The sequence below is a fragment of the Sus scrofa genome, chromosome 18 (genome assembly GCF_000003025.6).
Source record: "Sus scrofa isolate TJ Tabasco breed Duroc chromosome 18, Sscrofa11.1, whole genome shotgun sequence".
Classification (NCBI taxonomy): domain Eukaryota; kingdom Metazoa; phylum Chordata; class Mammalia; order Artiodactyla; family Suidae; genus Sus; species Sus scrofa.
This window is the reverse complement of record NC_010460.4, coordinates 23693867-23719884: the sequence shown is the minus strand read 5'-3', so window position 1 is coordinate 23719884 and position 26018 is coordinate 23693867. Positions and strand designations below refer to the sequence as shown.

General features: G+C 36.6%; 1 long non-coding RNA gene across 3 annotated transcripts in view; it reads left to right on the top strand.

Annotated features, from left to right (window-relative positions):
• The window catches only part of LOC110257596, a 52391-nt gene that overhangs the window by 2256 nt on the left and 24117 nt on the right, over positions 1–26018 (top strand). The window contains exons 2-4 of one of the 3 annotated variants that reach the window (XR_002340436.1): positions 8372–8450; positions 9256–9397; positions 10496–12007. This is a non-coding gene — a long non-coding RNA (uncharacterized LOC110257596). Of the gene's footprint in view, positions 1–8371; positions 8451–9255; positions 15303–26018 lie in introns of those variants that run through there. The other 2 variants (XR_002340435.1, XR_002340434.1) reach the window with 2 other exon arrangements.

Genomic DNA, 26018 nt, shown 5'->3' with positions numbered 1-26018 from the left:
CCTGCTAAGACTGGTTGGGTTCCAATCACTTCCTAACCTTTTGTTAGCCTAGACTCTTTTTTGTTTTGTTTTGTTTTTCTTTCAGGAAATTTTATATATATCATCTATTCTAAATGTATATTTCTGACTGTTTGTCCTTGTTCTTTTTTCTTTAGAAATGAAAATGGAAGATTATAACCACCATAGGTTTTTTTTTTTCACAAGTTCAAAATGTTTCTATAACTTTTCCCAAAAATTTTAACTATGATTTTGTTAACAAAATTGCAATTTAAGTTCTTATTTTCTACCCCTTTGTTGTTATTTTTGCTTTTCTCTAGGCTTTCCCCCCCAACATTTGGTTCTTAAAACTTGGAAAATGTAAGCATGAACATTGCATTGGAAATAGGACTTCCTTACTCTCATGAACATGTGAACAAGCAGCATTTGGATATCCCCCCCTTACCATGCATACAAGGATTCTATTTTTCCACATTCATCCTGATACCACGTACCAGCTGTATTTGTTTCAAAAGTTTTAGCAAGTCCCCTTCTTCCATTCTTGATAACATATCCTCTATTTGGCAGAACATAAGACATCTTTCTCTCTGTTTTCTTTGGCAAGTTACTTTCTTATCTCAAATTCTTTTCACTCGGATTGAGAGACTGGATTTGATCCAGGAAATAAGAAGCATTCTATTTCCCTTCACCTAAGCACCTTGAAGTTTGTAAGCTAGGTTAAGAATACTGTAGAGATTTTATTTTGCTATACATATAAAATGCATAAGCTGTATTCAAATGTCTGTGAATATCACTGAGTAAGGCATTCTTGTTTAATTTCTCCTGCTTCCTTTTCCTTGACTCAATTAGATTTTTTCCTAGGCCTTTTATTTTCTTCTTTCTTTGCTATGATACTTTAAGGTAAGGTCCTCATTTTAACAGAAAGAGAGTAAAATGAGAAAATGAAAGTAGCTTATTTATGGGAATAAGGGCATATTTTTTAGATGCATTTCCTGCCATTACCATTATACTTTACCAATTTCTCCTGTCCTGGTGCTTTATTAATCCACTTTTCTTCTTTACAAATGTCATTGTTTATGTGCTGTTACAAGTCCTCTAAAACACCCTGTTCCCCTTGATAATGTTAATAATTTAAAATGTAGTGACACCCTTCATTGTGGGGAATGTAGAGGTAGCTGCACACAGGGATCTGTGGCATTCAGCAACCTTTGTAGTCATAAGTACCAGTACTGACATGCTGCTTCCCTGGGGGCAGAGCTGAGTTACAGAGATAGAACAACAGCAAACCCGGATACTGCAGGGGCGATGAAGGTCACTTCCCCATGCAACCTCCAGTTGCCATGGGTGTAAGATATTCACGTTGTAAAACATCTCTCCATGTTTATGAGAATGTTGCGTATAGCAGTGTTTAAAAGAATTTGTGCTAGTCCTTGTTCTCCCAAATTAAAAGTTTTCTTTTTCATCAACTAAAATCTTGAAAAGTAAGCTAGTAAATGATAAACCCCTACCTTCCCCATTAAATTCATTTTGAATGCAAACCTCTCTGGGGCTTACTTTTTTAAAAAAGTAGATAGCTTGTTTACAACCCATTCTAATTTCTTATTGATCTTAATGCAAAATTGAATTCTTAATTAAGCTAGTGACTTACCAGTAATAATTACTAGCACTAGTTTCCAGATACCTGATACATACCTTTATTCAAGAGATGATTTGAAGACCTATGTGCATTATAGTTCACAAGATGCAGCTTACTGGGTTTTGGTTTTTCACTGCTCATTAACTTTAATGAATATTCAGAGGCTCTCAGGTGAATTATTCTAGATGAGAGGGAAACAACATTGGCTTCTTTATTATAATGTGGCTCAAGGTCAATCTACATTATAGATGAGTAGGCAGTTTGGATTCTTGTGATGATTTGAAGATGCCACACGTCCCCACACATTAATTGGGAGGAAGCATATAGACTCTTCTTTCTACGTATAATTTTTTTGTAGTTGTATTGATCAAGTTTGTTATATCTATGTCAGTAATTTTTGTGTGCATTTTTATTCCTCTTTCCTACTTCAGGTTTATTAGTAGTTCATTTTCCATTTCAAAGTTGAAATCCAGGCTTATTCATTTTCTTTATCTTTTTAATTGAGATTTAAAAAAAAGTGATTCATTCACATGCTCTAAAATATAAAATAGTATTACAAAGCTTGTAACAACAACAAAACCCAGACACTCCGTGCTTTCTTCTTTATCCCCATATGTTCTCCCTAGAGTCGACTGCTTTGAACTGTTTCTTTTGGTATTTATGTATATATTTCTAAATAATATGCTAAGCTACTATGTATTGATTGATCAGTTTAAAGCTTTATCATTCTAGAACTATAAATGTAATAAATTCATTGAGTAATATAGAAAAATAAACACATTCCTCAGAAGAAAAAAATTTAAAGCTTTATCTATTAACTTCTCATTATATATGATGGGGATTTATTTCTCTTAAACTACCACTTCCCTATTTCTCCTCCCCCAATATAGTTATAGCACAATTTGTGTGTAAATCATTATCACATAGAATAATGTGTTATTCTCTGAGTCAAATATTGCACTATGAATATAGTATTTACATTCTTGGACTACTTTAACTTTGCGTTTATTTTCCCTTCAATGACTTCCTCAAATATTCTTTTATTTAATTGTTTCATTTCTTCCATATATATCTATATATATGTATATAGATATATATACATATATATAGATATAGATATAGATTTTTTTTTATGGCTGCTCTCGCCACATATGGAAATTCCTGGGCCAGGGATCAAACTTGAGCTATAGCACCTACCCAAGCCACTGCAGTGACAATGGCAGATCCTTACCCACTGCACCACAAGAGAACCCCTTCCAAATTCTTTAACAATTGTAAAATTTCACCTCATACTATTATTTCCCAGTAATCAAATGTATCAAGAATCTATTAGATGTACTTCTGTTGTGCTTGTGTGTTTATTAGAGACCTCTCCCCTAGGGCCCTCTACCATTCTTTTTTTTTTTTTTTTTTTTTTTGTCTTTTGTCTTTTGTTATTGTTGCTATTTCTTCGGTCGCTCCCGCGGCATATGGAGGTTCCCAGGCTAGGGGTCTAATCGGAGCTGTAGCTGCCGGCCTACGCCAGAGCCACAACAACACAGGATCCGAGCCGGGTCTGCGACCTACACCACAGCTCATGGCAACGCCGGATCGTTAACCCACTGAGCAAGGGCAGGGACCGAACCCGCAACCTCATGGTTCCTAGTCGGATTCGTTAACCACTGCGCCACGACAGGAACTCCTACCATTCTATGTTATTCTAAGCTATTGCTGTCTTGACCATGTGACTGTTGTCTGGGATTTCCCTTCACCTCTTTTCTGAGCTGAGCTCTCTATTTCTTTGTTAACTATCTTGGTTTATTCCCTTATTTTGGTAGTATATGTCCATCAGAGACTTCCCTAGAAAAATAGAGAAAGTAATACATTTTTGAGACCTTGAAGATCAGATCATGTCATGTCTTATTCTAATCTCCCAAGTGGCTGATAGTATAACAGGGTCTAGAATTTCAGATTAAAAACCACTGTCCTTCAAAATTTGAATTTGATTTCTGATCTTAACAATGCTATTGAAATATGATGATGTTACTCTGATTCTGATTTTTTGTGTGTGACTTCTTACTAGCTTTAGAAGTTTTTAGGATCTTCCGTTTGCTCATGGAATTCTGAAATTTGATGATGTACCAATAGTGAGATCTTTTTATATTCATTGTACCGAGTATTTCAAAGATCTTTTCTATCTAAAAACTCATGTCCTTTAGTATGGCAAAGTTCTCTTGTGTTACTTTCTCATCATTTTCTACACTCAGTTTTTCTCTTCTCTTTCTGAAATGCCTGTTGGTTAAATGTTAGACCTCTTGATTCATTCTATACAACTAGAAACTACATCCACATTTCACTCCGGAACTGTACAGCAAACTCTTATCTGTCATCTCTGGACATGGACACCATAAATCCAATGCTAAAATTAGGAACTGGAAACTAGAACTCTTCTGGGTTTCTAAAAGCTATATATTTCTGCTGCCATCTTGGCCATAATGGATTCCTTGTACCACCTGCTTCTTTCTGTGCTTTGAAATCACAGTTGCCCATGAGTTGTCTGTTTAGAGAAAAGTCACAAACCTGGGCCCTAGCTGCAAGAGAGCCTGATCTTTCAGGTTCAGCTTTAGGGATCTGAAGATTTATAAAGTCAGAAATTTCCTGGATGAGTAAATAGGATGAGTATTTATAGGTACTCAGCAACTAGTTAATTCAGTTAGGAGAAGATGGCAAGGGACAGTAGACCTTTATGACATTAAATGACTGGAGAGGAGATCTTTTTAGACAAAGCAATAATATAAAATATTAGACGTGAATAGTACTTGTTTTCCAATTTTTTGAAAGTGATAGCATTATGTATAATGTATTATATGTGTATTATGTACATACATTACATATAAGTATTATACAACTTGTCTCTTGGGAGTAAGCAGTCCTTTTTATAGCATTTTTTTTTTTTTGTCTTTAATAAGAACTAGCAATGTAATTTTTCCTCCGAAACTAGGTTATTTGCCCCTTGAGAAGTTGATAATGGTTGAATGGATTAGTACTATAATAAGGTCATACATTTTGATGTCATTTATCTGTGAATAGCTGTTTAGCTGATCTGTTAAAGAAGATTGTAGTATGTCATTTTAATATAGCATAATACATTGTCAAAGCCAGTGATATACAGATTTTACATTTGGAAATTATAATTATTTTTAAATGTCTGTTTCTTCCATTTTTAATCTTAAGGCTCTCCGAGAGCTGAGATCTTGTCTTCTTCATCTTAGTATCTTCTTATTCATAACATTGAACCTATGTGATATTAAGTGTATTCTTGTAAACCAAGTGATCACTTCTGATCCAAGGCACAATATATGAATGTTTTTCAAACGATACAAAGATGGACATCCTATGGAGGCAAGTCAAGAACACTAGAGTCTTGTCCAGACTCTGCTACACAGTACTAAGCATGTGATATTCTGAGAGCACTTAGAGAAAAAATACAATCTGCAGAAGTCAGCACACAACCTAATGGGAGCAGAGACAGGGATTATAGCTAACAAGTAGACAGGAATGACAGCCACCTTAGATGGCCAGCAAGTTGATGAAAGTCCAGAGCATGGAGTGATTTTTTTTTTTTTTTTTTTTTTTTCCCAAGCAGCCTAAGGTATCCAGGGCCCCAGTTTGAGAGGAGAAATGTAGGGTATATTGTTAGGGATTTCTGGAAATAATAGTTTTTAGCTTGATGCAGTTGCCAGAACAATAAATCAAGGCTTGATTTAGTCTGGGAAAGCAACTCTGTAAGCAAAGACTAGAGTAAGAACAAGAACCAGGACAAAATGCAATAGACTAACATCCCTATGGGCCTGAGGAGATAGACGAATAGTTTTCAAAATGTGTATCCTGACCAGTAGCAGTTGGGAACTCATTAGAAATGTAAATTCTTGGGCCCCACTTTGAGTCAGAAGCTGCATTGGAAATACTGGGGGTAGCCCTCATCAGTCTATGTTTAAAAAAGCCTTCCTGGTGATTATGATGGACGGAACTTCATGAGGATCCAGGGGATTAAATTTACTGCCACCAGCAACCACCTTCTCACCCCCTTGCCCCAGCATATGACAGGTAGCATTATGTGACGGACTATGTGAACCCCATTCCTTTTTTGAGAGGGAACTATAAGCCACTAAAGTTTATTCGCATCTGTTGAAGGCCTAAATAATGTAACTGTAGGTACAATGTCTTCTTTGTCCACATCTGGCAAAACAGCTGCTAGGGCAAACAGGGATTAGCTGTTCTAATCCAGGTTCTCATATTAACTAGCCATGTAATCTTAGTGAAGTTCCTCAACTTTTGTATGCTTCCATTTACTCCTTTGTGAAATGGAGGGAGTGATTTAATGGTTGCTAAGGTCCTTTTCGGCTTTAAAATTGTATAACCGATCCCATGGGAAAAGACATCCAGCATTTTAAAAAGTAATGGGTAAAAAGGCAATACATAAAATAATATAAACAATATGATTTTTTCATATTGCAAATAACCTCTTGGTAGCATAAAAATGAATAGTATATAAGTCTTATTACAAGCCTGCATCTATTGGAAGAGGAATTGTTAAGAATTACAATCCCCTGAGCTTAAAATACTGCTTTTAATTACCTCAGTAGAAAAGAATGGGTAATTGGTGACTATGGTTTTATGGAGGTATTGTTCTAATATGTACCATTTATATTCAAAACTGGATTGTATAATAATAATTGTTAAATCAGTCATGCCTCTCAAATCCCCATGGCTAGACATTAATATTACCAGTTTGTTTGTTTTTTAATAGTTGAACATTCAAATAATTTAGCCAGTGAGCGGTCATGTTAAAATAAGTTCCTTATTCCTTGTTTGGGAGTCAAGAGACCTTAGCAATTATTAGTTCAAACTGCTTATTCACCAATGCCTAAAAATGGAAAAGGCAAAAAGTATAAGAAAACATGTGGATATATTTGGCTTGTTACATAACAGCTGTTAATTAAGTGTGTCTAAACATTTCATTGAGAGGCACACCTAGGTTGAAGACCAGCTCTGCAGTGGTCAAATTACTTCACTGTACCTCAGTTTTCTCATCTGTAAAGTGCAGATAATACTTATCTCATGGGATTGTTGTAGGGAGTAAAATTGAAAAAAAAATGTATGTAGCAGTACCTGCTGCAAAGCCTGGCACTTAATGGTAGCTCAGTAAATGGTAGCTGTTACTCCTAAGTAGAACTGAAGTTCAAGGATCTCAAAGATTCTTGATAGTATTTTTTTCACTTAGCTATATTTACATGTACTTTATAAACATGTGTAACCTGAAAACCCTATATAGAGTATGGAACCAGTTTTTTAAACTTATTGCATCCTCTGTTTTCTCAGTTCTTAAATTTCCAATACCAAAAATATATTTTGTGCCATATCATTAGTAATTACAAATTTTCATATTATTTTAAGATTGAATCCTTAAGTCTTAATAACAGAGTACCAATTTTATATTACTATTTAAATTATTCCTGTTTCTGTTGAGAATTTATTTGTCCTCTAGAGATTAAAAAAAAAAAATCATAATGAATGCTTGTATTGGAGCAAGTCCCTAGAAGCAAAGCCTGAAACTGGGATTTAGGCACACAAAAGTTATTGAAGGAATGTTCTTCAGGAAGGTTTTATAAGGGAAGGGGAAATAGCTATGTAAATGACTCAGATGAAGTCTAGGCTTAGCCTCTCCGAGAGCAGGAGCACTGGAGCATAAATCACTCCACAGAAATGCTACCTTGATGCAAGAGGATCAATCTTCTGTGTGTCATTTATTACACACTCAGCCACTGGCTTTGGGAGGAGGAAGCGATTTGGGTGATGACTCCGATTAGCCAAAGGCAATGCCACATCTCTGGAGAAGGGAGCAACTGTGAGCCCTTAGCAGGTAACACCCAGCATCTGGGAGCTGGGTTCATGGACTGGTCAAGGTGAACTACCAACAGTGTAGTTCCTTTAAGGGCAAGATTTTGAAATCCATGATTTTCCTTTGCACTCACAGCATGCCAAATGATAATCTCTAGGTTTGTATGAGCTAAAATTTGGCTCACACTCTTATGCAAGTCGTGGGCTTTGGTACCAAGAGGAGACATCTTTTGCTAATTCCTACGAAAGCATTGAAGAGACTAGTGACAATCTGAAGCATAAGCTGCAAGTGAAGGTCCTCAATAACTAATCCTAGCAGGGCAAGAAGGCAATACTGACAGGTGTTTAAGGTAAATATAGTACTTGGATATAAATTATCTCTATCAAATCCAATAATTGTTTTTCTCTGCTTGGTTGGCATTTAGTCTTTATTTAACTTGCTACCTGGGATAAGTAAAAAGTAATCATTTCTTAGTCTCTAAAGCACCTAGATTCTTGCCTTCAGCTCCAACTGATTCCAACGAGGAAAATCATAAATTACTTAAGACATTTAAGACAGAATGAATTTAATCCAGGAAATTGTTTTCAAAGGCAATAAGGATGCCGAAAAGCCAAATAGGGAACAATAGGAGCTAAATTAGCAACAATACAAAGTCAACTTGAGGCTGGAGGGGACAAAGGGAAAAGGTAGAACTAGAGTCACCTAGCAGTTGCTGGAACAGCAGTTGGCCTATTCAACAGAAGCTGGGATCATGGGGGGCGCAGGGGCGTTGGGGGCTGGTGGGGGCAAGTCTGCTGTCAGAGGGGCCTGCTGGAGAAGGAAAAGGGAGACATTTTCTGACTTCTGTCTTTCCCCAGTCCTCCAGTCCTGCAAGTGCCTGTCATCGGGTGAACCCAGCTGGAAATCAGCTGATTTGGAAGCTGGGAATTGTATCTGGTAAGAGTGACCCCTTACAGAACAGAACTGAGCAGAGGAAGGGTGAAAAATTGGTTTGAAAGCAAATTCTCAAGGACAAGTACAATATTATTAGCTGAAATAACCTTGGGAGGTTGTATTTGGCCTTCTAAGTTTCCAGTCCCAGTATCTGATTCAAAGATAGCAGTGTATATATGTTTCCAAATTCATTTCCTCTTGGCTGTACTTTTCCCATCAGAATTTCTGCTTATTGCTAGTTTTCAAATCACTTACTGATAACCAGATTCTACATGCCATCTTTACCCTTCTATATTTTCCTATAATAGATACTTATTCTTTTTAAAAGCTGATATTCGTTCTCTTGAGTAATGGTAGCCACATTTATATCTTGTGACCTTACCCTTAAAAAGTCACATCTAAGGTTTTAAGGACCTTCTGGCCATAGAAGACTGGACCAGGGCTAAATACCTAATATCTGCTGGGTCAATAAATTTGTTTCCTGAGATCTGAGAATCACATGTTCTAGATAATAGTATATGCTAATTACATGAATGAAGGACTATGTATGAAAGGAACGTGGGCTAGCCATTTTCTGCTGTGTTCATGAAGGAAGAGAAAGCAATTTTTAGAGAGAAATCAGAATGAAGCAGACTTAAAGGACAAAGCAAAGATGAGAGATCATGTGCTCTCTAGAGTGGGAGATAAAAGGAAGAGAAGCCTGTGCCCCCTTTAGCTTTCTAGTTCCTAGGTGAGGCCCAGTATCAGTTCCTTCTCCTGGATTCTCCATTGTCCTATATAAATTCCTCTTTTTTGGGGTTTATTCCAGGTATTTCTGAAACCACATCTCAGATGGGACTTGAATCCCCAATCTTTCAACTAAAAACTGCACAACTCATCCCAGGACTTAATGAAGCTCAAGTTCTTTATGTCTCAATGCAGAAGGAATTCGGGGAAAGGCAAAGTGATAGGTAAGAAGTAGATTTATTAAAATAGGATGTTTGTGAAGGATACAAGCGGGCAGGAAAGTGGGCTGCATTTTTCTAATCAAAGGAAAAGTGGGGAGAGGGAGAAGACCATCTTCTTGAAAAGATGTTTCAGGAAAATGGGGTGTGAGAAGATAGTCATGTGCAGGGTCTCAGGTGAGTCTCTGGGATGGGCCACCAAGTGAGGGTCCTTGGCTTCTCACAGGAGAAAATGCAAGAGTGAGCCATAGTAAAGTGAAAGCAGGTTTATTTAGAGAGATACACATTTCATAGGCAGAATGAAGTCCACTTCAGAAGGTAAGAATGGCTCTGGAAAATACACCCTCCATAGGCAGAGTATGGATCATCTCAGAAGGCTAGAGTACCTTGGGCTGTGGGCCTGGTTAGTTTTTATGGGCTGGGTAATTTCATAGGCTCATAAGTAGGAGGATTATTCCAACTATTTTGGAGGAGGGGTGGGGATTTCTAGGAATTGGCCTGTGGATATGCTGTGTAGCATGCTAATGTTTATTACAGTGAACATATAATGAGGCTCAAGGTCCACTGGAAATCAAACCTTCTACCATCTTGGGCCTAGTTGGTTCTAACCAGTTTATGTGGTATCTTCAATGGCTATGTCCTTCTTTTCATGGTTGTGCCCTGCCCCCTTCCCTCCTGTCTCATTTCTCTTACTGGCAACTAAAAAATCCTTGACTAAGATAACATCTTAAACTAATTTGAACAAGTGGTTTAAAAATTGTTACATATTTTCTTTCTTACATTTCCATTTTTCCTGCTTTAAAATAGTTAGGAAGATAAAGACAATGGAATGCTGGTACTTCTTTTTCACCTGGATACTCTTTGTACTGAAAACTTTTGTATTTACATTACACTCACTTAGATTGGGACTCTGAATCCATGTAAGAGGGAAGCTCTAATAAGCATCAGAACTGACTTGGTATGATGACTCAACTCCTACATAATGAAGGTATCTGTGTGCATCCACATTATAATGCTCTGACACACATAAGGAGCATGTGTCACCCTGTCACAATTTCCTGTTTTAATGCAAGTTCATACAAATCCCAATCTTATCTTCTTCAGGCCCTCCAAACATGATTGGATTTACTCAAGATCTACAGTTCCAACTGATAAATCCTTAAAGACAACTTGCACGAATTTGAACTCATCTTTGTTGCTAATCTTTCTTCTTCAGGTATTTTCTTGTCTTAGTGAATAACACTGCCAGGTACTCTTTTCCAATCAGAAACCTCAAAACTATCCTGTTCTTCTATCCCTCATGTTGTCCTTGTCCTCTAATCTCCAGCCACTATATCCTGTTGGTTTTACCTCTATTCATTCTCTGTCATCTCTCTTTCATCTCTTCTGCCCATGCCCCAAATCAGACTATCACTGACTGCCTTCCTAGTTTCCTTGTTTTAAATTTCACTGTGCTGCTCACTAGTTCATCCTGCACATTTTTACTAGCAAGTGAGATGCTGATCATGTTACCCTCCCTAAAAAAATTCTTCAGAGATTCCTTGTTACTTAACAGGGTAATACTTAAGCTCCTTCCTTAGCTATAAAGGCCCTTCAATATCTGTCCCTTCCACCTTATTCAGTTTCCTGCTCTGGTAACTCCTCCCCCTGCACTCAAGCCTCATGCTTTACCCTCCATCAGTGCTTGGAGTCATCTCACATCTTATTCCCTCTGCTTGGAATGTTCTCTCTCCTATTTCCTTAAGTCTGTGTGGCAAGCTCTCCTTCAACCATCAGGACAAGGATTTACCACTTTTGTGAAGCCTTTTCTGAATTTCCCAGGTAAGGTGCCCCTCTTCCTCTGTGCCCACATTGAAAGTTGCACACCGTTCCACTATAGCTTAAAATGCATTAAATTTATTTGTATTTATTTGTTTCCTCATTTGATTCTAAGGTGATGGATCCTGTATTTTATGTGCATATAACTCCATATATGTGTATTTTTCAGACACATAATCCCCCATAGCCTAGCACAGATTCTCAGTAAATATTTGTTGACTAGGAATTGAAGAAACATAAAAGGGAAGGGAGGAAAGAAAAGAACGTAGGGGAAAACTAAAGGTACACTATTCAAAGTTCTAAGATACTACTTCAGATTCCTTGTAGTTGTCTATCTCCTTTTCTTCTAAATAAGCTTAGCTCTCCCAATGTGAAATATTTGAATCATGGCTAAGACTTCTGTTCATACCCATTTGGATATAAATGCTGAACCCATTCTCTGCAGCCAGGTAAGTTCCTTCAAAATCCAGCTGTTTTCATTGGAAGATCTTTTGTCAGGTACCAGCTCCTTTATAATCTTACTTCCTTTTCTTTGACACTCCTGATACATAACAATCTTAGAAGCAATGAAAACAAAATTTTCTTTTGAAGGTGGCAGTGACCCTTAATGATAGAAGTGCATTCAGTAATACCACTGTATTGCTTAGGAATTATATGATATATTTAAATAATCTGAATATTTCTACTGCAAAAATGCAGCATTAAAGACTTAGAAGCTAATCATTTTGAATGTTTTATTCAACAATCAAAAAATATATATATTAATCAAAAACATCAATTTCTCGGAGTTCCCGTCGTGGCGCAGTGGTTAACGAATCCGACTAGGAACCATGAGGTTGCGGGTTCGGTCCCTGCCCTTGCTCAGAGGGTTAACGATCCAGCGTTGCCGTGAGCTGTGGTGTAGGTTGCAGACGCGGCTCGGATCCCGCGTTGCTGTGGCTCTGGCGTAGGCCGGTGGCTACAGCTCCGATTCAACCCCTAGCCTGGGAACCTCCATATGCCGCCGGAGCGGCCCAAGAAATAGCAACAATAACAAAAGACAAAAAAAAAAAAAACAACATCAATTTCTCAAGGAAAAATGAACATACTTTTCTTCCTGGAAGTTCCTACATTTTATTTCTTTTGAATTAACAAAGCTATAAGTGATAAATAAAGAAAAGAATTGTGACTCTGAGAGTGAAGAAAGGTGATAATCAAGATATGATGTTGCTAGTGTAGAACAATCTTATTTCCTGAGCAAGTTGGAACAGTCAGTATAGGTAAAGAGAGAAGTTGACAGTATACAATTGTTGGGAATACAGTATGTTAGGATTTTTGTAAGTCAAGGTTTAAAATGTAATCATTAGGTGGGGAAACCGCTGCTCTTAAGACATTATCAGGTATCTGCTGATTTTATGGGAAATATGGTAAGAAAGAGACTTACATTCTCTTACTCTAATATTCTGCCCTTAATTCCCTTTTAGTTTCCATAAATTTCTAAGTAATATATGCTAATGAAATATTTTTTCTTGTAAACATTTATGCAAGTAAAAGAAAAAATAACTTTTAAATGTTTAAATTATCAGAAATGAAGGCTTAAAAGGAAACAACTGCTTTTGTAGTTCATCTTTCTGGAGTCAGCATTTCTTCAACTAATTCACTACAAAAACAGTTGCAGTCTTTATCTTAGTCTTCATACTGATTTAAACCAAGGCAATGATTGAAACTATTTCAGACCTAAAAATAGAAAACAATATTCTCTTCCTGCTTCCTTAGTATAGCTTAGTGTTGTCTCAAGGAGCTCTATTCTCTGGATATGTTCTATCATTCTCTTCTGTTAGGTCAGGTTTTGTTTTTTATAGTTTTACTCTTCCTAAAGCCATTTTAATTTCCTTCTGAAGATAAGCTTTCCAAGGCCAGCTCCTGATGTTCCTCTCATTTGCCTGTTGCTTTTGTTCCACTATAATACTTACTCTTTCTTCAACAAATAGATTCTTAAGTTTCCCACTCTCCAGTTTCTGTTCCTATAGTTCCTAACTGAAAGGCCTACTAAATGTGGATTTCTAATAGCATATTCTGTTCTGAGGGACATCATGTTGACATCTTACCTATAATGAGAAGGTGCCTAATTGTAGTTGCTGGAAAACTCTTTGAATCACAAAAAGCCTTTTCTTTTTGTCATTAATAATACTTGCCTTTGTTCTCTCGATTTTCAAAGCATTGGAGTCTGTCCTCAATTAGAAATATAGAACATGCGTCCTTCAAAACCACCTCAGACAGCATAAACCATAATTTTTTTGCTATTCAGCTACTCCCTAAACCCAGAGAGAAATGTGGGATTTTAATGCTTTCCATTGAAACCCCTAGGTAACCTAACTTTTATTTTTGCATTAAATTAGATCCCTGGGAGGCTGCATGGTTGTACTGCATTAACTTAAGCACCTTATAGAATCAAATGCACTAACTTATAGTGTAAAAACTCTTGACTTTAATAGAAGAGTATTATAAGAAAAAGTATTATGAATTTACTTTCATATTGAAGACAAAACTTTTCTTCAGGAGATATTTTTCTTAAGTAAGTTTATAGTCTCTATAAGTGTTGAAGGAGAAGTTTCTTTTGGAATTTAGTTACAGAGAATAAGCTCCCCAGAAATCCTTTCTGATAAAAGTTTTAAAATAAGATATATTTTTTCCACCCCTACCTGCCCTACTCCAGCCTGCTTGGATAGTCAGAACAAAATTTGTTGCTATCATATCAACTATGTGAGTGCTTTCAAAATTTCAGACATTTGCACAATAGCTTCATGATGTTTACCATATCCTCATACCTCCAGAAGAATTTATATTCTGACTTTAATTAAATCATTTTTTTTTTACTTTAGCAAATGTATTTTAAAAGAACACTTGGGTTTGATATGCTAGCTATATTTTTAATCCACATCAAAATATTAAACTTAAAATTATTTGTATAATGCTTAAAATCATCTCATGTACTGTCAGTAGTGTATATATCATATACTGGAAAACATTGAACTGTGTTCACTTAGAGTTGGCTTATTTTGCCTTCCTATATCGTTCTGATTTTCTATTAAATAACTTTATGGTGTATGTCTTTTGTTGCCTCAGAATGTCTTTGCTAGAAAGGACTTTTGACTGCAGGTGGTAGACTCTAAGAGCAACCAGATTATTTAAAAAAAAAAAAGAAAGAAAGAAAAGAAAAGGAGAAGGAAGGAGAACTGGGTATATTCACTGACAAGTGAAAAGGCCTCTTAATATAAACCTCTAAGATTTAGCTGGACCTAGTGTTCATTGATGTCAGTAGGTCTCAGCCCTTCATTCTCCTCTACATTTCAGCTTTATTCAGCCATGATTCTTTTGCAGGCTGTCTCAATGTGCTGGCTACCTGCAGCTTCAGGACTTATCACCTACCTTTTTCGCTATAATTCCAGGAAAAACACACAAGCACATTCCTCTTTTCCCACAGCTAGAGCAAAAGTCTTAGGTCTGGTTCTCATCGCCCTGACCAGCATCATGTTACTTAACTAATCACTGTAGCATGGAGTTTTGCAGTGTTCTGGCTAGTAAATCTGAATCATTCACCTGGGGAATATAGGTTAGTTCTGCCCACAAAATGTATGCTAATAGTAAGGTAGATAGCTTCTAAAGTAAATGAGGGGTGTGGTTACCAAGTGTAATGGACTGAATGTTTGTGTCTCTTCTCCCCCAAATTCATATGTTGAAATCCTAACCCCCCAAATGTGATGTTAACTGGAGGTGACACCTTTGGGAGATAATTTGGTTATGAGGGTGAAACCTTCGTGAAGGGATTAGTACCTTTAAAAAAGGGATTCCAGGAAGTTCCCGTCGTGGCGCAGTGGTTAACGAATCCGACCAGGAACCATGAGGTTGCGGGTTCAATCCCTGGCCTTGTCAGTGGGTTAAGGATCCGGCGTTGCCGTGAGCTGTGGTGTGGGTCTCAGACGCGGCTCGGATCCCGCGTTGCTGTGGCTCTGGCGCAGGCCAGTGGCTACAGCTCCGATTCAACCCCTAGCCTGGGAACCTCCATATGCCGCGGGAGCGGCCCAAGAAATAGCAAAAAGACAAAAAAAAAAAAGAAAAAAAAAAGAAAAGGGATTCCAGAGAGTTCTTCCCCCCGCTCCCTGCCATGTGAGAATAAAATGAAAAGCGCCACCCAGAAGAGGGTCCTCACTGTCACCCAACCATGCTGGCATCCTGATCTTGTACTTCAGTCTCCAAAATTGTGAAATAAATTTCTGTTGTCTATAAGCCAATCTGTGCATGGTACTTTGTTATAGCAGCCTGAACTGATAAGACATCATTGGTAGGGAAAATGGATGCCCAGATAGGAAAAAATACCAGGTGTACACCAAAAAGTAGGGTTGCCAGATTTAGAGAGGGGAAAAAAGCAGGATACCCAGTTAAATTTAAATTTCAGATGAACAGTGAGTAATTTTTATTGTAACAGTGTTCCCTGTAATATTTTGGACTGCTTATAATAAAAAATTATTTATCTGAAATTCAAATTTAACCAGCTATTTTGTATTTTTCTGGCAACTCTACCACAAAGGTATGTAAAGTGAATTTTAAAAGAACAATGCATGCACAATTAAGGTTAACTTTGGAGGAATAAGAAAATAAGTAGTATCCTATTAGCCACTTCATCCATCCAGAATTATAGGTGATGTAGATATTATATCACTATAATAAAAATGACGTATTTATTATTTAATATCCATTATCAAAGAGAAAAAATTGGGGCAATGATCTCCATAATTCAGGCAGTCTGTCCTCACTTTATCTTTTTTACAAGTTATTTATTTATTTATTTATTTATTTATTGGCTGCACCCATGGCATGCAGAAGTTCCTGGGCCAAGGATTGAACCCACGCCGCATCAGTGACAATGCCCAATCCCCAATCACTGGGCCACCAGGGAACTCCCTCACATTATTTTTGTATATTTGACTGATATAAATTAAGTATCCAAATTTTCTATATTCTAGTTTCTTCAATATAAAGACATATCTCTTTTATGTATTTTCACTTATAAAGCACCCCTGCGTATGTGACACTACAGGGCATTTTGGCTACATTTATTGAGCAACGACTGCTACAACCTTTCTTTGATTCATCCCAAAACTCTTGGTTTCTCTGGATTTGTCAGTGTGCAGTGCATGTCTTCACGACCCTTGTTTTAGTAATAGCACTTCAGTTGTCATTTGAAGAACTTCATCTTTTCCTGTTGTATGTAGTCTTGACAGGATGGTCAGTCCTGGTGTTCTGCCATCTTGGAACAGACGGCCATGTGATCTGAGCCAGGTCAATCAAACAATTCTTCCCTGAAATTTGAGTTTCAAGAGACATTACTCTGTAGCCAAAATGGGAGTGGATTCACTCAGATGGTTGCTAGGAGGAGAGCATCCGTTAGTTTCTTATGCTTTGATCCCAGGGTGCTCTGGTTTCTGTCCTGTGTAAGGGTGTATAGGCTTCCTCATCCTAAGAATCTTTTTTGTGCTAGAGTCTGTTTATGTTGTTAGAGACCACGAATCTTTCTAAGTAGACGTCATATAATTTTGATATTTAAAATTGTATTTATGTCAGCTTATAAATCCAACATGAGAATCTACCAATACTGAAGAAAAGTTTCCATGACATTGACACAGTGAAAGAAACTCAAATGATGATCGTATTATGTATTTCTATGGAGTCTTTTTTACCTAAGGAGAATTAATGGCTTCAATCAGGAGAGTCTGCCTTATATATCTGGACAGAACTTTCATTGAAAAAGATACATGCACTCCTGTGTTCACTGCAGCACTATTCACAATAGCCAAGACATGGAAACACCTAAATATCCATAGAGAGATGAATGGATTAAGAAGAAGTGGTTTATATACACAATGGAATACTACTCAGCCATGAAAAAAACTAAAATGCCATTTGCAGCAACATGGATGAAACTAGAGATTCTCATTCTAAGTGATGTAAGTCAGAAAGAGAAAGATACCATATGATATCACATATCTGAAATCTAAAATATGGCACAAATGAACCTATCTACGGAACAGAAACAGACTTACAGAATGGAGAACACACTTGTGGTAGCCAAGGGGTAGGGGAGGGAGTAGGATGGATTGGGAGTTTGAGGTTAGTAAATACAAACTATTGCATCTGGAGTGGGTAAGCAATGAGATCCTACTGTACAGCACAGTGAATTATCTCTAGTCACTTGTGATGGAACATGATGGAGAATAATGTGAGAAAAAGAATGTATATATATGTATAACTGGGTCACTTTGCTGTTCAGCAGAAATTGGCAGAACATTGTAAATCAGCTATAATAAATTTTTTTTTAAAAAAGAGTCTGCCTTAATCTCTCTTACTGCTTTATGCATCTATTATGTTCAAGATACAGTGTAAGGCTCATGGGAGGGTACAAAAATTAAGAACATGGTTTTGGATCTCAAAAAGTTAGTGAAGCAGGTTATGTTCCATAGGAAGGTAACTCTAAGATGGAGTTTAGTGTTTTGGTTGGTTCAACACTTTCTGAAAAGACGGGAAAAAAACAGGAATAAGCAGAAGGAGAAGCTGAATTATGATGCAGAACTAACAATAGCTTTGGCTCATCCCAGAAAAACCTGTGGAGCTAAACCTTCAGAGCATTTCCTAGACAGTGTCAATTGGTCATTAGATATTAGCCGCCAAGAGAGGGGCATGACCTTGGATGAGGTGGTTCTCTATAGTCAGGACTGCCAGCTAGAAGCTGATGCCAACAGCCTTTCCATCAGCTGTAGTAACAAGCCCTTCTGGAAGGAGGATCTGGGTGACTTCTCACAGTGTCCATCATAATTAATCATCTAGTGCAGGAAATTTTGAGATGCAAACACCTGTCTATGTTAGAGTTTATATAGTCCTTTTCAAAGAATGTCATGGAGTAATGCCACCTCAAACCATAGAGAAAGAGATCTGAAGGAGGAAAAAAAAAACCTTGGCCATTTACTAATATATGATTAACATATGATACAGAGATTTTTGGAATTTCATAGACCAATGAAATTCCCCTTAAAAATCAAGCTGACAAACATAAGTTCACCAGCTTTTATTTTTACCATGTGAGGTGTTGTTTTTTTTTTTTTTTTTTTTTTTAGCATAGCCTTTAAAAACACATGGTATTTTAAACTAAAATTTAGGGTGAGTATAATATTAGAATAAAGGATAACTTCAAATAAAGTTACTTTTATAAAAATGTGCTACTTTGTTCTTATTTATCTCGTCATCGTGGACAGGAGAAAAGTTTGTCGTCAGTAGTGTTTATGGACTGGCACTTGGGACTCATTACTGAGATTAAAAAAAAAAATTAAAAAAAAAAAACAAACTACTATGAATGTTCCCTGTAGCAAAAACTTTGTAGAAAAGGTAACTTTAAAGCTAGGTTGTTCTGGAAAGCTAGGTATCAGGATGAATCAGGAAAGAGGTTTCAGGTTGAGTGAACTATGTGGGCAAAGACATGGAGATTGGCTTATCCCAGAAACTGGGGCATAATCACTGAATGAAGTGTAGTATTCCTGCTCTGGAGGGACATTCATGAGGTAGAGGAGTGGTGAGCAATGAAACTGAAGTACATTTGGATCAGATTATTCAGTATACAATTGGGAAATACAGTGGTTTTTGAGCAAAGAATTTATATGATCAGATTCGTGATTTAAAAAGAGAAACTTAGTAGGTTTTATCGATGAAATATGCCTAAAATGAATTGTATAATGGAATTTCTGTGTATTGTTATAAAGCTATTGTGATAGTCTGTGAAAATTAAAATGAAGACATGGATTAAGAATGTGATATTGAGAATATAAAAGAGGAGATGGAAGGATAAATATAGTCAGAGCACAATCAAAGGATTCAGCAATGTATTGAATACAAGGGTTAAAGAGATGGAAGAGGAAAAGATAGTAGTCATTTTATTAATCAAAAAAGAATGAAGATGAGATAAATTTTGGGAAAAAATAGAGTCCAGTTACAGGCATGATGACATTTAAATATTCTGCCTTAGGAAGAGTAGGCTGAAAAGAAACTTTCTAACAATGCTTTTTCTTTCTTTCTATTATATCATGGATAGTTCAGCCTCAGTCAACAACTAAAGGCGGTCCTCACTTTGCATGGCACCATGTTAACTCAATCTTGTGCATATTGGAACCACTTCCTCACTCCTTACTGAGATCGAATCTCAGTCAACAGAGTAGTGTGCAATGTCAAAACTGCCTTAGGTAGATTTCAGTACCTATCTATTAGGGTTGCTGTGCCTCAGCACTATTGATATTTTGGACTGAATAAGTCTTGGCTTTAGAGGGCTATCCTATGCAGTGTAGGATGTTTAATAGCATCTCTGGGCTCTACCCACTAGATTCCAGTAGCATCCTCTATTACAACAGCCAAAGATATTCCCAGACATTGCCAAATCCCCCTGGGAGGAAAAATTGTCCCAGTTGAGAACTTCTGAAATAGATGTAGGTATAGATGTAACAAATATAATGGCTTTTACAGTGAGAGATGAGCCTCCTTATTGTTAATCCATGTTTGTGATTAATGGTAAAATGCTGTTGATGATATTATTGCCACTCCATTTCCTTCCTCATTGCATCTACATAAAGACTATCCTTTATTGTATAGTACTGATAAAGTTTCCTGCTTGTACTTCTGTATCTTCACCTCACAGGTTCATAATTAGTTTGCTCTCCAAAGGAGAGAAACCAACTTCACTGTATGTCAGGGTAATCTCTTAGTTGTTGCTCTTACACATAATTTTATAGGCATTACTTATATTTGAAATTGTATTTGATTTCAGTCCAGCCAAGTTGTTATTCAGATACATTTGTAATTCTTTGTTTTTCCTTCAAATATATTCTTAGAGTTAAGCTATCCTATAGTGTTTCACCTCCCTGCTATTATATTGGTTGCCGTTTGGCACCCTTCGATTGTTGTAATATTTTGGCATTTTTGTTATGGGTAGTTTGTACATGACTGCTACTACTTGGATTTGGAGAGAAGTTACTAAGACTAATCAGAGTGGGTAGAATCCACGGGTGACTGAAGCCATAGTTCAGGAGACAGTGGGCACCCAAATTTAAAAGTGAGCCATCTCAGTGTGTGGAAAGAACATAATCAGACATGTGACACACTAACACCTAGATGCCGTTGTCATCTGAGTGGCTGGTACACAAATAATAGGCTTTCCAACATTTAAAATGATGTTTCTGGTATAAAATTTCAAACCCAGAGTCTGAAGTTTAAAGAAAAAAAGTAGACGGTCCCTCATCTAAGGGGTGGAAATGAGCTACTAGGCAGAAACCAAACCAAAACAAAACAAAACCTGAGATTGAACCTGAGATTGAACCTGAGAATTCAGGACAACTCAGAGGTCCCATTATTTGAACTATGTGGTATAACACTTGCAACTTAGGGGATGGTATGTGAAACCAGCGATATGTGAGGTATCCTTGGAACAGAATTATAGGAAATTGACTTTTAACTAAGCTTTGCCTAATGAAAGCTGCTTGGTTACTTTCTGCCTCAAGTCAAAAGAAAGTGCCATGGGGTGAGCAGATAAAAAGAGCCCAAAGGGCTGTCTGCCAAATGATGGGCAATAGAAGCTGATAGCTAGTCTTCCAGTTAAAAAACTGGATTTGATAGCAGGCTTTACCACACCCATGTAAAAAGATTCATAATACCAACTATTGATGTCACAATATGATGTCGCCTAAGATGCATTGGTTGTCTTGACTTGATTTTCTTTTTCCTATCTCACTGTAACCAGTATTCCCTCAGTAGAATATTTATATAATGGTTTAAGTGTGTTCTTGTCTATGAAAGCTACCGGCAGTCTTTAATTTTTTTCCTGATTCTTGCTCAGACTTACCTGTTTGCTTCTTTAGATTCGGCAGTCAGTTAAGGGGTTTTTGCTGTTAATCAAACGAATGGTCCAAATGTTCTTGTATGAGTTCTTGTTTGTGTGCTCTCATGGGAAAGAATTACACAAGCTGTGCTTAATCAGATTTGAGTCTAGCTTTTACACTTAAAGAAATTAGATATTTACTGTTGTAGTTATTTAATAATTATATTTAGGAACAATAAGTTTGTTATTCTTTTTAAATTCTTTCCCTCTTTTCTATGGAAAATTAAAAATAAGTATAAACTGATCACTATCTGAGAATACTTATTGGTTTTTAAATTCTGTATTATACTACTTCAATTTTGCACTGGTTTGAAAAAGGATAACTACAGTATTTATATGTTCATCACATAAAATGCATGCATTTCTCACATAGTATTAGCTTCCTCTGTTATATATTTGTGTGTGGGTTTGTATGTTCTTTACATCAACCAATTCATTGTTTGAGTCAAATCTTTTACTGTTTGCTTTGCTTAAATCTCTTAAGTTTATGACTCAGATCCCACAAAGTCTCACAGAAGTCTCAACCTAGATGGGAAATTTTAACTGTTTAAATCAAGCTTTCTTTTTCTTTAGCAATGTTCGTTCATTCTGTTTTAACTTATCCCCATAAATCCTCTGCTTTTAACAAAAAAAATTGGGGGGCAGCACCCAAGGCATGCAGAAGTTCCAAGGCCAGGGATTGGGATCAAACCTGCACCACAGCTATAACCAGAGCCATAGCAGTGACAGCAATGCTGAATCCTTAACCCTTTGTGCCACAAGAGAACTCCTCCTCTGCATTTTAATTAATGAATTCATGTGGTCAGTCAATGAATCCATATTCATCCATCCATTCATCAAATATTTGTTTAAGGCTGTGTCCTGCATGACAGTTGGCTAAGCAGTGGAGAATCAAGAGTAAATGGACTTTGCCTCACAAGCCAGATTCTTGCCTTTATGCCTTGCTCACCAATGAGATACATTCTCCTGCCCTGCCCTTCAGTTAATGAGCAAATTCTGTTAATTCTGCCTCTTTTTTTCCTGCTTCTCCTACCTGTCTTCATTACCATAATCCTAGATCAAGTCATTGGGACTTTTGTCTTTGGGTTAATTAAAGCTAATCTGTCTTCCTCCGGTTCCTATTCACCTCTGCAGTCATAGGATTTCCTGAAAAGCAAATTGGATGTTGTTACAAGCTACTTATAACCCCTTCAGTATCTTCCCTCCTCCTACAAAGAGATTGTTCCCTTCTTCCTACAATGAAGTCAGTATCATTAACATTCTTCAAGACTCAAACTGATCTGACTCAAGTGTATCTCACTTGCCTCATCGCTTGGTGCTTCCTCCCTGAAACTCTTCCTGACTTGAACATGTGCTCTCTCATCTCTGGGTCTTCTAATAAGCTTTCCCTCCAACTCTCCACCTCCACATTCTTTATCTCCCCACCTTCACTACCTTTTTCCTAGAAATTCCAACTCATACTTAATGTTTCAACATTGATATCACTACATCTAGTGTGAAAGGAAAATAAAAATAGAGTCAGTATTGCTGAGAAAGCTCTCTAAAATCAAGGGGAGCCCTTTAAGGGAGTGTGGCTTAATGCACATCTCAACCTGGATGGAATCTGACCTTTTGACTTAATGAAATCACTCAGAACACCTGCCAGAAATTCAAGATACTTATCGGACCCTTACCCTAAAAAAAGGCAGTCTATCTGCAAATCAGACCTTTAACTTAAGACAACTTGTAATTCCTTCAGGATAAATATTTTCTGACTGGCGTCAGAGTCGATCACAGTCCTTGCTAGGCAACTTTTAACAAGCTTGTGGCTTTTTGTCTTTATAAGCCCATGATTCTTTCTCTTCCTTGGAATACTCTTTTAGGGTGACCTTGATCTGTGTCTCCCAAATTGCAATTAAGACCCCAAATAAACTCTTTTTTAAATTTGCAGCCTCTTGCATTTTTTTTTTGATTGACAGCATTGTAGCTCTCTGTAGGTTAAGTATCTCTTCTATGTGTACCTTTACCATAGACAGTATTGAAATTGCTTCTCTTCTTGTCCTTCTGTTCTTTATATCCTTGTCTTGTTTTTGTGTTTCTTCTTCTCTTTATAAGAGACAAGGGAGATGTCTTTTCTACTCTGTACATCTGAAAGTTAGCTTAGTGTTTTCTACATTATAGGTGCTAAATAAGCACTTGTTGAATGAACAACTGATTGAATAAGAGAACAACTCATCAAATATTTCAAGTATTAAAAAAAAACTTATAGTCTTTTTAAAAATGCCATGAGGATATATGTTCTATACTCCATACTAGGACTATCAATTGAAAATAGCCAATGACTTTGTTGTTAGTTCTCAGCCATATCTGGAATATGACAAAAAAAAATATATATATATATATATATAGGAATGGAGTTGTTTTGCTTTGTGTCATGTATAAAATACTGAGTGTAGCCAGTTTTTGACAGGGACTTAGATTAAGTTTTCCTAATTTCATCTCTAGATTTCTTTTTCTTTTTTCTTCCCTTAATGACACAAAAAAAGAGTGCCCCCCCCGCCGCCGCCGCAGCTCACGGCAACCATCAGGGATCAAACCCGCATCCTCATGGATACTGGTTGGGTTCGTAACATTCTGAGCCACAACAGGAACACCCTATATTGGTTATTCTTAAACTATACTTCATATTCTTCAACAAGCAATATATCGCAACAGATTAAATACAGAAATAGCTATGAGAATCCAGATGAATTCTATTAAGCAGACAGTAAGAGATTTGCAAAAGTGTGAAATGATGCCACTCTTCTCACTGGTTTATTTTTATTTTAGAAAATAAAGCTGTCTGTACAAATGTGCCATTTATACTAATGTGTTATTGGGTTTATAATTGCACGTGTCAACTGAACTTCATTGTTATTTTTAAATTAATTAATTTAAAAAATTTCTCAGGATTAATTTCTAACATAGTAAACATCAATAGGTATAACTCACATACACCAAAGCTCTATGAGATCCTCAGTAAGTCTGAGGGTGTAAAGAGCCTAGAGAACAAAAAGTTCGAGAACCATTGTCCAAGACCAAATGGTGATCAGGAAATTTCTTAGTAAAGTGGCAGTGAAGGGGAATTGAAACTGAAATTTCCAAATTAAATCTATCTTAGGTATAAGCCTGAGATTTTTCACAGAAAATTCTTATCTTATAGATATATATAATGTAATATCGGGAGGGAAAATAATGTGATGTCTGAAATTTGCTTTAAAATAATGCAGTAGTGATAATGGTATTGGTAGTGGTTGGTAAGGGCAGGGCAGAGATGAAATGAAATTGTATTGCTAACTCTTGCAGCTGCATGATTGATACATGTGGGTACCAATCATTCTATTTGAGTATGTTTGAAGATTTTCAAAACAAAAAGTTTATTTTAAATGTTCTATCTCTAGATAAACTTTTTAATGGTGCAGACTTGGAAGAGAATCAAACTTAATTGACTGAAATGTCATAATAATTTAAAGCACATTAGTTATAGTTTCTTGGATTTATGTAATACCTTTCTTATAAAAAGCTCAAACTGGTTTACCTTGGCTGGTTTTTACAACATGAATGCTCGTTATCTACTTTAACCTTCTGAGCATCTTAGGGAAGCTTGCAAAATAAAAACAAATACATTGAATACACATCAAAAACTATCATACAATGACAAGTAATATTACTGTATTTTCAAAATCAGTGTAATACAATACATGTTGTCCTAAAATCAGATGGACCTGAGTTTTATTCCTGGCTTTGTTACTTCATAATATTTATAATAACATTAACAATAATAGAATATACTAATAGGGCTAATATTAATTGAGCTTAATATTTGACAGGCTTTGTGCTAAATCTTTAGCATATTCATTGAATCCTTACAGCAGAACCAGAAGTTACTTTTGCTTAGTTAATCACCTGCCAAATGATCACATTTGGCAAGGGATTGAGCAGAAATTCAAGACCAGGACCCTGGATCAGCCTGACCAGAGTCCTAGCTTTATCCACTGCACTTCATTGTGCTATCTTATCAGCTAACTGCCTCAGGCAAATTATTTATTCTCTCTCAGCCTTACTTTTCTCTTTCATAAAAGAGGAATACAAATGGTAATTACCTCACAGGCACAGAAATTTTCCTACATGTTAGCCACAGTGGCTAACATGTAGGAAAATAAGAGATGCTAGCTACTGTAATTCTCATTACCTATTTTTCTTCAATAAGTATTTGTGTTGATGATAACAGCCACAGGAAGGTCACAAGATTTTTAAACACAAAGATGTATCTTTATCTTTCATATATTCTTAGGTGATGAGAGCCATCACCTAAGAATATATGAAATCATCTGGGTAGCCAAACACAAAACACATAAGAGATTCGAGAACTTGCTCTCCAATATGGTACCCACCAGCCACATGTGACTACTGAGCACTTGAAATGTGGCTAGTCAGAACTGAGTTGGGCTATAAGTGTAAAATACACACCAGATTTCAAAAAACTTAATGTGAAAAAAAAAGTAAAACATTTCATTAATATTCTTTTATGATTATATATTCAAATAATATTACTATAGATATATTGAGTTAAAAATGTTATTAGATCTCCCTGCTGGCTCAGTAGGTTAAGGATCTGGCATTGTCACTGCTGTAGCTCTGGTTACTGCTGGGGTAAGGGTTCAGTCCCTGGCCTGGGAATTTCCACATGCCATAGAGGCAGCCAAATATATAGGTAATTAAAGTTAATTCCACTTGTTATTTTGAAACATTCTGTAAGGTAACTATTGGAGCATTTAAAATTACATAGTAGCTTTCATTGTACTTCTATGGATGGTGCTATTCTAGAACTTGGATTATTTC